This window comes from Aedes albopictus, chromosome 3 (genome assembly GCF_035046485.1).
Source record: "Aedes albopictus strain Foshan chromosome 3, AalbF5, whole genome shotgun sequence".
NCBI classification, from domain to species: domain Eukaryota; kingdom Metazoa; phylum Arthropoda; class Insecta; order Diptera; family Culicidae; genus Aedes; species Aedes albopictus.
Genome location: NC_085138.1, coordinates 352,575,317 through 352,585,872, shown reverse-complemented (window position 1 = coordinate 352,585,872; position 10,556 = coordinate 352,575,317). Strand labels below are relative to the sequence as shown.

At 40.2% G+C, this 10,556-nt stretch overlaps 1 protein-coding gene across 2 annotated transcripts in view; it reads left to right on the top strand.

Annotated features, from left to right (window-relative positions):
- The window catches only part of LOC109408799 (potassium voltage-gated channel subfamily KQT member 1-like), a 551,459-nt gene that overhangs the window by 527,955 nt on the left and 12,948 nt on the right, over positions 1-10,556 (top strand). The window lies entirely within an intron of this gene.

Sequence of the window (10,556 nt, the reverse complement as noted above, 5' to 3'; positions counted from 1 at the left end):
CACGCAAGTACTCCACCTGGATTCGATTGCAAGCCCCCCACAAAAAGAGGGACACAAATCCTCACACTCCTCACACTAAACACTGAAGGGTAGCCAGGGTTGGCTGACGGTAATCTTCTCGAGTGCAATGGAAATGATGAGCAGATGTATTATTCATTCCAGTTTAGGACATCTTCACTTAAAATTGTACATGATAATCAATTAACTCCCGAGTATAAATAAAATAAAAACTCCCGAGTAGGTGACGGAATATAACGAATAACACATTCATTATTACTAATTGAATAACTGAAGAACAAAAGCTGATATTGGTTTGATTGAAATAAGAGGTAAAACATCGAAAATAATAAACACATTCTACGGTGATGTCACACCGTTTTGACGCCTTTTTGGCAGATTTTCCACTATAACTTGTAAATTTGACCGTAAACCCTCAAATATTTTTGTATATTCGGATTCCTTGTAAAATAACTTTGATCTGTTGAACAGTTTGTTTTCATTGGGAAAGTATGTTATAAATGGGAATTTGTAGCGTGACGTTACAACGTTGTAACGTCACGCTACTCATTCCCATTTTTAACATACTTTTCCGATGAAAACTAACTGTTCAACAGATCATACTTATTGAAAATTTTACAAGGAATCCAAATGCCTATGCAATAATATTTAAGGGTTTACGGTCGAATTTACAAGTTATAGTGGAAAATCTGATCGAAAAGGCGTCAAAACGTTGTAACGTCACGGTAGAATGTATCAATATCAAATCTAGTATGGAGTAGTGCTCAATAATATGTCGTTAAAATATTACAAGCTCATAACAATAGACAGACAAGATGTATCGAGATTTTTCCTGGATTATAAAAAACATCTGCCAATAGCCAGCATCGAACCTTCGACCTTAGGATCCTTACCACTCAACTGCAGTTCACTGTTGTGAAAACAAGAGAAATTATTGCAATGGTCACATGTTGGCTTCTTAAGCGGATGGATCAGTTGCTCCTCCCTCCGAGAGCGGCTGGCACTTGACCGTCTTCTGAGCTTTCGTAGCTCTAACGGACCCGGATAATTGAATATCGGCGAAACGGCAACTCACAATGGACTCTCAATCGAACTGGAAAAGGAACAATAGACACACATCAACATCCGCGTGCTCATTATTCACAAAGCAGCACAAAGACCCGGTTCGATATATTAGAATAGAATAAATGTAGGCGCTTTACAAACTGTAAATGTAGCTGTCAGTTGTAATCGCTGTCGTAGTGCCCTAGTGGACAAAAGAGTTGTAAATAAGGTTAGGTTACGTTAGGTTGGATTAAGAGTATGAGGCATTGCAAAATGAACCCTTGCAGAAATTTCTAAAAACAAATCTTGAAGGAACTTCTAAAATAAAATCTTGGAGGAATTTGTTAAGAAGTCGTTGAAGTTATTCCTAGATGAATCGTTCCTCGTTTGGAACAAATGCTCGATGGAATCGTTAAAAAAAATCTTAAAAGCTTCGTGAAGGACATCCGGACGAAACTGCCCAAGTAACCACGGTGTTGAAGCCTTATTGCATGCTGATATAGGGTGTATTTAGAGCAATCATTACTTTACTTGCAAATTTAAGGTTGATTAAAAGTGGAAATGAGCAATTATAGAATCAAATTACGATTATACTGGTATAATCTCAAATCAGTCGCATAATTGCCATTTCCACTTTAAATCAACCTTAAGTGCTCATGCAAAGTAATGATTGCTCTAAATACACCGTATATCTGCACGCAATAAGGCTTCAGCACCGTGGTTACTTGGGGACCATTCCAAAAATTTAACAAAATTTTTGCATACAATTTTTTTTTTTTTCTTGTCTGTATTAACGAGATTTTTAACCCTAGGCTAGTTCATCTCGGGACCCACGCTTTACTTCCCTTCCGAAGGAAGAACCCACATTTTGTGAGTATGTCGGGAGTGGGATTCGATCCCAGGTCCTCGGCGTGATAGTCTTGTGTTCTAACCACCACACCAGGTCCGCTCCACTAGCATACAATTTCTCCTAGAAGAAAATGTTGCTAAAACTTTCGAAATTTCGCTAAAAGCTTTAAGGTTTAGGCACAGTGTACGCAGAATGGGGCACCGCAAGCGAAAAATAGGCAACAAAGAAGGCGCGGCAACAACGCTTTGTTTTTTCGTTAGCAGATAATGACAAAATCGCTTCCGACTTTGTTCACAACAAAAACGGTAGGAATATTTGTCTCGTTCTATTCCCATCGTGATTTTCGCATTGTTTTTCAACTGAAACTCGACTCTGAGGTTTGCAAGAGTCCTAATTCGTCCAAATGTTTATGAATTCGATGATGTGGGTTGAAAATTTCAGCGGAAAAACCGGAATATCGGCACACGCACGGCAAGCGATGTTTGTTTTATTGCTCTCATCGCCTGACATGCGTTTGTTGCGGAGCGGCTTTGTTACCGACATGCACCGCTTAGGACAAAGCGTTTGTTTTTCGGCGTGATTCGTTTTTTCGTACCCTGTTTAGGCAACATACTCCTATTCATCTTGCAAAATATCAAGGATTCCCACAAGGGTTCGAATACTTCTCAGGAAATCTATAAGCTGCAGTAAGAAACTCCATTTGCTCAACGTTATTTTTACCAAGAACTACAAACCTGTATTTTACTCCCTAAGATTTTTAGGATTTTTTCCAAGTGAAATGAAATCTCCTGATAACCTCAGGTTGTTTATCTCATTGCTCGTATTCAATTATTTTAAAAAATCAAAAAAATGGATTTTGTGTTGAATCTTGAAAATTGTTGAAAATAAACTCTTTTGCAGCCCGCGGTCTCTTTTCAAATTCAATTTTGGCCCGCAAAGACAGTTAGGCTTAGGATCACTGATCTAAAGAATTCATTGAAAGTATTCCAATAAAATTTCTTGGAGGAATTTCTGTGAGAATTCTTACAATTTTTATTAGAATTGTGCTTCGGAAATTTCGATTTGATCTTTTTCAGTTATTGCCTAGGAAATCCGTGCAGCAATTCGTTAAGGAATATCTTTGAACATTTATTTGGAAATTTCTTCGGCAGTTATTCTAAAAATTTCCTTCGGAAATTGGTTTGGGTATTCCTTAAGTAATTTTGTTCTGAATTCATTCTTCATAATTTTTAAATAAATTTTTTGGCTTTTTTTTTTTGAAAAATGTCTCAGCTATTGTGTTCGCAATTCCTTTGGTAAAAATATTCAAGATTTTTTTAGGAACTCGGTTTCATTGAAAATTCCAACGACAACTCTTTTGGGAAATTGTTAGGCAATTCCTTTTGAAATTTCTTTAATCAGTTCTCGGAAATGCTTCAGAAATGGCTATATGAACTTTCTCAGATTTTTTATCTACGGAAATTTCTTTGGAAATTCCATTCACAACTTCTCGTTGGTTTTTTTTTAATTCGTTTAAAAAGTCCTCTGGTAATTACTTTGGGAATAACTTCAACACTCTTCTTGAAACTTCTTCCGGGAAATTCCCACGGAATTTGATTGGGTAATTCATTTGGCATTTACTTAAAAAAAGCATTTGGTGAATTTCTTGTGAGCAACCCCGTGAACATTTTTCATATTACATTTGGCGGAGTTTTATTTGACAAAACCTTTGGAAATCCTTTTAGCATTTTTTTTTCAAATTCCTATAAGATAATTTTTGTGATTTTCTTGCACATTTTTTTTTATTGAAAACCGTTTCAGCAATTTCTTCGAAATTTGGATCGGTAACTCATTCGGAAATTTCTGGGCAATAATATTCAAAATTGATGTAGATTTTTATTTTAGAAAATATCTACGGCATTACTTTTTGAAATACTTTGGGCAATAGCTTCATAAATTTATCAGGCAACCCCTGCGGGATTCCCTTCAGCAATTTCTTTGAAAGTTTCACCGGCAGTCCCTTTGCTAATATACCTGACAATTATTTTTGTAATTCTTTCAATAGTTCCTTTCAAAGTTTATTCGGCAGGTTATCTGAAAATTCTTCACTCAATTCGTTTGTAAATTGAAGCGGTAATTTTAGAAAATGTCTCCGGTAATTCTCAGACAATTTAAGATTTTATGAGATATACTCTTGCGAATTAAAAAAAACAAGAATTTACAATGGAACGGCTGAAGATTTTTTTATATAACTTTATTATCGAGAGCCGAAAGCCGAGGAAAATCTCAAAAGAATTATCTAAGAAAAATGTTTGAAGGAATACCAGTAGAATATCTTTGGGATTTTTTTGTGAGAATTGAAAGATTTCTTACATTAAAATTTGAATCTGTTGAATCCTTGGAGAAATGGCAAGAGAATTTATTGGATGAACTATTAAAGAAACCTTTGCAAAAACTCCTGAAGGAAGTTTGGGAGGAATTTTGAAAGGCCTCTTTGAAAGAATTCCTTTAGAATTTTGAATAAAACCTTGATAGAATTCCTAAAGCGATCCCTGGAAAAAGCCCAAAAGTAATCCTCTGTAGAGCTCTTGGAGAAATTATCGAATAAATTAAGCAAGGAATGCTTTATTTGATTGATGAAACCTTCACAGAGGTTCCTAACAATATATTTGATGAAATTCCGAAAATTTTTTTTGAAGAATTTTTTAAGAAATCCTTGGAAAAATCCCGTAGGAATTCTTGAAGTGAGTCCTGAAGAATTCTCGATGGAAATCCTAAATGAAATCTTAAACTTCCATTAATCACTTAAAAGATGCTTCAAGACATTCTTAATGAATTCTTGAAAAAAGTGGTAAAACAGTATTCCTTGGAGAAACTTCTGAAGAAATAATTCGATTTTAACTCATCAAATCAGGTACCTGTTCCTTTAATATTTTCATTCTACTGAATACAAAGGAATGAAGCGCTTTTTTGATTTTTGTTACAAGTAGGTACGAATGATTACAAAAATTACGTAATCAATCGGTGCGGTAATCGCTTTGTTTTCGAATATTATGAATTTGTTATTGTGCGATTACTAAGGCACGTTGACCCTACTAGGAATCCCTAGAGATTGTTTTAAACGAACTTTCAGAGGAATTTCTGGAGGAATCAATCATAAATTCTGAAGAAATTCTCGACTGAGATGCTTGATGGAAACTTAGAATGATTTTTCAAAAGCTTTTGCGAAAGAATTTTTAAGGAGCCTTATAAAAAGTCGCAATAGATATTTTTAGAAGATCTCCTAGAGGAATTCTAGCGAAAATTCCTGAAGAAATCCTTGGGGAAACTCCTAGAGTATATTGATATTAAAGAATGCGTTGGAAGAAATCCAGAAGGATTTTTGGAAGGAATTTTTTTTTAATTGTTATCCAATGGATTCTTTGGAAATTTCTTGGAGGATATCTAGGATGAATCTCTTAATAAAATTTTAGAGAAATTCCTTGAAGAATCCTTGCAGGTTTTCATTTTTTTTTTTAAAGCGTTGCAGTAATTATTGGAGCAATCCTTGGAGGAATTTCCAAATGATTCCTTGGAAGAAATTCTTAAGAAATCTTCAAAGGAACGCCAAGATGAGTAATGCATGCTTGGAGAAATGCCAAGAAAAGTTCTTGGATATATCTATGGAGAAATGCTTGACATCCGTGGAAAAATCATTTAACCCCTTCGGGACGACTTTTGTCACTAACCTCGCTGCTGTAGAACACGTCAGCGAGGTGCAAATGACACAACCGTCCAGAAAGGGTTAAGGGATATTTGGAGGATCTCCTGAAAACAACCATGGAGGAATGTTTGAAGAATTTCTAGAACGACTTCTCTTCCTCTGACGGAATTCCGATGTAATTTCTTGGAAAAATATCTGGTTCCAAAAAAATCATTGGAACACTTTTGTAGTGGTTTTTCTAGAATTTCTTAAGAATTCTTTGATCTTATAGATAAATCCTCAGAGATATTATTGAATCCCTGATGGATTTCCTGAACTAATGTTTCTAGAAATGCTTGATAAAGCCTTTGCATGAATCTTTCAAAGTACTCTAAAGTACTTTTGAAAACATGCTCGAAGACAACACTGTGAGAATACCTGATGGAATGTTTAGCGAAATACTGAATGACACACTTGCGTTAACCACTTGAAAGATTTTTGAAGACATATTTTTATTCAGAAAGGGTTTTTTTAAGAAAACGGTCAAGCTATCTTTGAAGGCCTTCCTAAGGGATTACTTGATGAAATTTCTTAATAAATTCTATATTATTCTTAGAGAATAATCTTACGCTCATTGATGGAACTCCGGGATGTATCCTTGCAGAAATCTCCGAAAAAAATGCATAAAAGAATATAGAAAATAAGTTTTAACCTTCCGCCAGTCAGTTGGCCACCACCGCCAGCATCACACTAATGCTGAGTTCGAAAGTCGAGATTATTTTCAACGTTTTGTACAAAATACAAAATACGGCGTGATCATTTGTATGTATGTACACCTGTAATTTTCATGGGGGCCCATAAATTTGGTTCCGCACCGGGCCTCCAAATTCCTAGCTACGCCGCTGGACCCCAGCGAACAAAAAGGACTTGCGATTGGACACTCGGTACGTGCAACTGCCGATCTCTCAACTTCATTGGGAGCACCCGCATACTCGTCGATCTACTGAAGGACCGCGGGTTCGGCATCGCTGCAGGAGGTGTGTTGGACAGGATCCATGGTGCGAACGTTTAGAGGTAATCATACCATCTACCAGAGCTGCGGCAACACACGCGAGCTTGGAACAGCTTTCATCGTGATGGGGGATATGCAGAGGCGCGTGATCGGTTGGTGGCCGATCGAAGAAATGTGCAGCTTGAGGATCAAGGGCCGATTCTTCAACTTCAGCATAATGAACGTGCACAGCCTACTCTCCGGAAGCACTGATGATGACAAGGACGCATTTTACGCGCAGCTCGAATGCAAGTACGATCGCTGTCCGAGCCACGACGTTAAGATCATCATAGGAGATTTTAAAGCTCAGGTAGGCCAGGAGGAGGAATTCAAACCGACGATTGGTAAGTTCAGCGCCCACCAGCAGACGAACAAAAACGACATACGACTCATTGATTTCGCCGCCTCTAAAAATATGGCCATACGTAGCACCTTTTTCCAACACAGCCTCCCTTATTGTTACACCTGAAGATCACCACAGCAGACGGAATCTCAAATCGACCACGTTCTGATTGACGGACGGCACTTCTCCGACATTATCGACGTCAGGACCTATCGTGGCGCCAACATCGACTCCGACCACTATCTGGTGATGGTCAAACTGCGCCCAAAACTCTCCGTCAGCAACAATGTACGGTATCGGCGATCGCCACGGTACAACCTAGAGCGACTGAAACAACCGGATGTCGCCTCAGCATACGCGCAGAATCTCGAGGCCGCGTTGCCAGAAGAGGGCGAGCTCGATGAGGCCTCTGTAGAGCACTGCTGGAGTACAGTGAAAGCAGCCATCAACGACACAGCCGAGAGCACCATCGGGTACGTGGAACGAAATCGACGGAACGAATGGTTCGACGAAGAGTGCAGAACGGTTTTGGAGGAGAAGAACGCAGCGAAGGCGATTATGCTGCAGCAAGAGACCCGACAGAACGTGGAACGTTACAAACAGAAGCGGAAACAGCAGACCCGCCTCTTCCGAGAGAAAAAGCGCCGCCTGGAAGAAGCGGAGTGTGAAGAAATGGAACTGCTTTGCCGTTCCCAAGAAATCAGAAGCTCAACGCATCCCGCAAAGGCTTCGTGCCGCGAGCCGAAATATGCAGGGATAAAGACGGGGCCTCTTGACGGACGGACGTGAGGTGCTCGAAAGGTGGAAGCAGCACTTCGATCAGCACCTGAATGGCGTGGAGAACGTAGGCACAGGAGACCACGGCAACGGAGGAAACGACCACGCCAGTGCAGCGGAGGACGGAAATTAACCAACTCCTACGCTGAGGGAAGTTAAGGATGCCATTCATCAGCTCAAAACCAACAAAGCAGATGTTAAAGAAGGGACCCCAGCTGAACTCATCAAGATGGGCCCAGAAAAGTTGGCCACCTGTCTGCGTCGGCTGATAGTCAGGATCTGGGAAACCGAACAGCTACCGGAGGAGTGGAAGGAAGGGGTAATCTGCCCCATGCACAAGAAAGGCGACCATTTGGAATGTGAGAACTTCAGAGCGATCACTATTTCAAATGCTGCCTGCAAAGTGCTATCCCAGATCATCTTCCGTCGTCTCTCTCTCTCTCTTCTTGGCGTAACGTCCTCATTGGGACAAAGCCTGCTCTGCTTCTCAGCTTAGTGCTCTATGAGCACTTCCACAGTTATTAACTGAGAGCTTCCTCTGCCAATGACCATTTTGCATGCGTATATCGTGTGGCAGGCACGAAGATACTCTATGCCCAAGGAAGTCAAGGAAATTTTCTTTACGAAAAGATCCTGGACCGACCGGGAATCGAACCCGTCACCCTCAGCATGGTCATGCTGAATACCCGTGCGTTTACCGCCTCGGCTATATGGGCCCTAACATCTTCCGTCGTCTATCACCAAAAACAAATGAGTTCGTGGAAAGTTATTAAACTGGCTTCATCAACGACCGGTCGACAACGAACCAGATCTTCACCGTACATCAAATCCCCCAGAAATGCAGTGAATACCAGGTCCCAACGCATCACCTGTGCATCGACTTCAAGGCGGCATACGACAGTATCGACCGCGCAGAGCTATGGAGAATCATGGACGAAAACGGCTTTCCTGGGAAGCTGACTTGACTGATTAAAGCAACGATGAACGGTTTGCAAAACTGCGTAAGGGTTTCGGATGAACTATCCAGTTCATTCGAATCTCGCCGGGGACTGCGACAAAGTGATGGACTCTCATGCCTACTCTTCAACATCGCTCTGGAAGGTGTGATGCGACGAGCCGGGCTCAACAGCCGGGGAACGATTTCCACAAAATCCGGTCTATTTATGTGCTTTGCGGACGACATGGACATTATCGCTAGAACATTTGGAACGGTGGCAGAGCTGTACACCCGCCTGAAACGCGAAGCAGCAAAGGTCGGACAGGTGATGATTGCCTCAAAAACAAAGTACATGCTGGTAGGTGGAACCGAAAACCACCGGATCCGTCTGGGTAGTAATGTTTACGATAGACGGGAATACCTTCGAGGTGGTGGAGGAATTCGTCTACCTCGGATCCTTACTGACGGCTGACAACAACGTGAGCCGTGAAATTCGGAGGCGCATCATCAGCGGAAGTCGGGCATACTACGTGAGCGTTTTAGGGGTTCTCAGGGGAGTTTCAGGGGAATTCAGCAGCGTTTTAGTAGTTTCAAGGGAGTTCCAGGGGGGTTTCAGAAACGTTAGGAGGGATCTGTTTCACCTAGGGTGGACCTCTACGTTATTTGCATTGGAAGAAGGAAGGGCTCCATGCGGGGATGAAGAACAACTTGTTCCGAGTTATAAGTGAGAAGTTTCGGGAGCGTTTCAGGGACTTTACATTATTTCAATAGCTTCTTGAATGGTTACAATAGGGATTTTAGATGGTTTCGGAACGTTTCAATGGGTGTTAGTAATCTTTCAGATTTTTTTTTAATCGTTTATATTCGCATAAGTTAGGAGAAATACACTGCCGTTCTACGCATAATTGTCTCATGTTATATGGGATTCCCATATAACATGGACAATCGGGCGTAGAACGGCAGTACACTTCTCAAGATTAAATCCAGAAAGAAATAACTAAATCTAGTTTTTTTAAGAACTCTGATTTGGCAGGCAAGGAATTTCTTGAAAATGTCAACAAAAACTAAAAATAAAAATTCTCATGTTGTGACGACCCCTCGGTCGGCGCGCCTCACGCAGCCGTGAAAACGCAACACGCGTAGCAACCCGATATGCGTGACGTGAGAAATATCAACGGACCGACAATAAGGCACTGCATTGTTTTGATTTTGTGTGGGATTTTGACGTTTCTTGGCCTTGTTGTTTACAAAATTTCTGTAAGAGTGAAAGAGAAGGGGAGAATTTTATGCAGTGACCTATAGGGCACTGCATGAAATTCTCTTCTTCTCTTTCACTCCTACAGAAATTTGGTAAACAACAAGGGCAAGAAACGTCAAAATCCCATACAAAATCAAAACAGTGCAGTGCCCTATGACTGGCAGATGTGTCAGAGAGAAAAATTCAGTGGAAGCAGCAAAACGTTTCATGTGTGCTACAATTATTATTTTCTTGAATTATACGCAATTCTATTTCTATTACGCTAGGCTATAAGTTTTGAATTCAACAGTGCTCGAGAATTAATATGAGCTTTAATAGTAGGTAAACCAAACATTAAATTAAATCCTTTTTGCTAATGAGTTCCCCTGATATAAGTTAGAGTTCGCCTATCGTGAAAACTGTAATCGATTTGTGTAACCTATTTAATTAAATACGATTCAGACTGGTAAGCCACAATCCTGTAAGTCCGTTTAAGTTTACCAGTCAATTACATAACATATTTATGGGAGTGATCAAATACCGGATTTCGACAGTAGGATACGAGGAAGGGCAGGAAGCTTGAAGTAGGAACAGGGAAGAGGCTGAAGTGAGGAATTAGGAGAAGAAGTTCTAAGAAG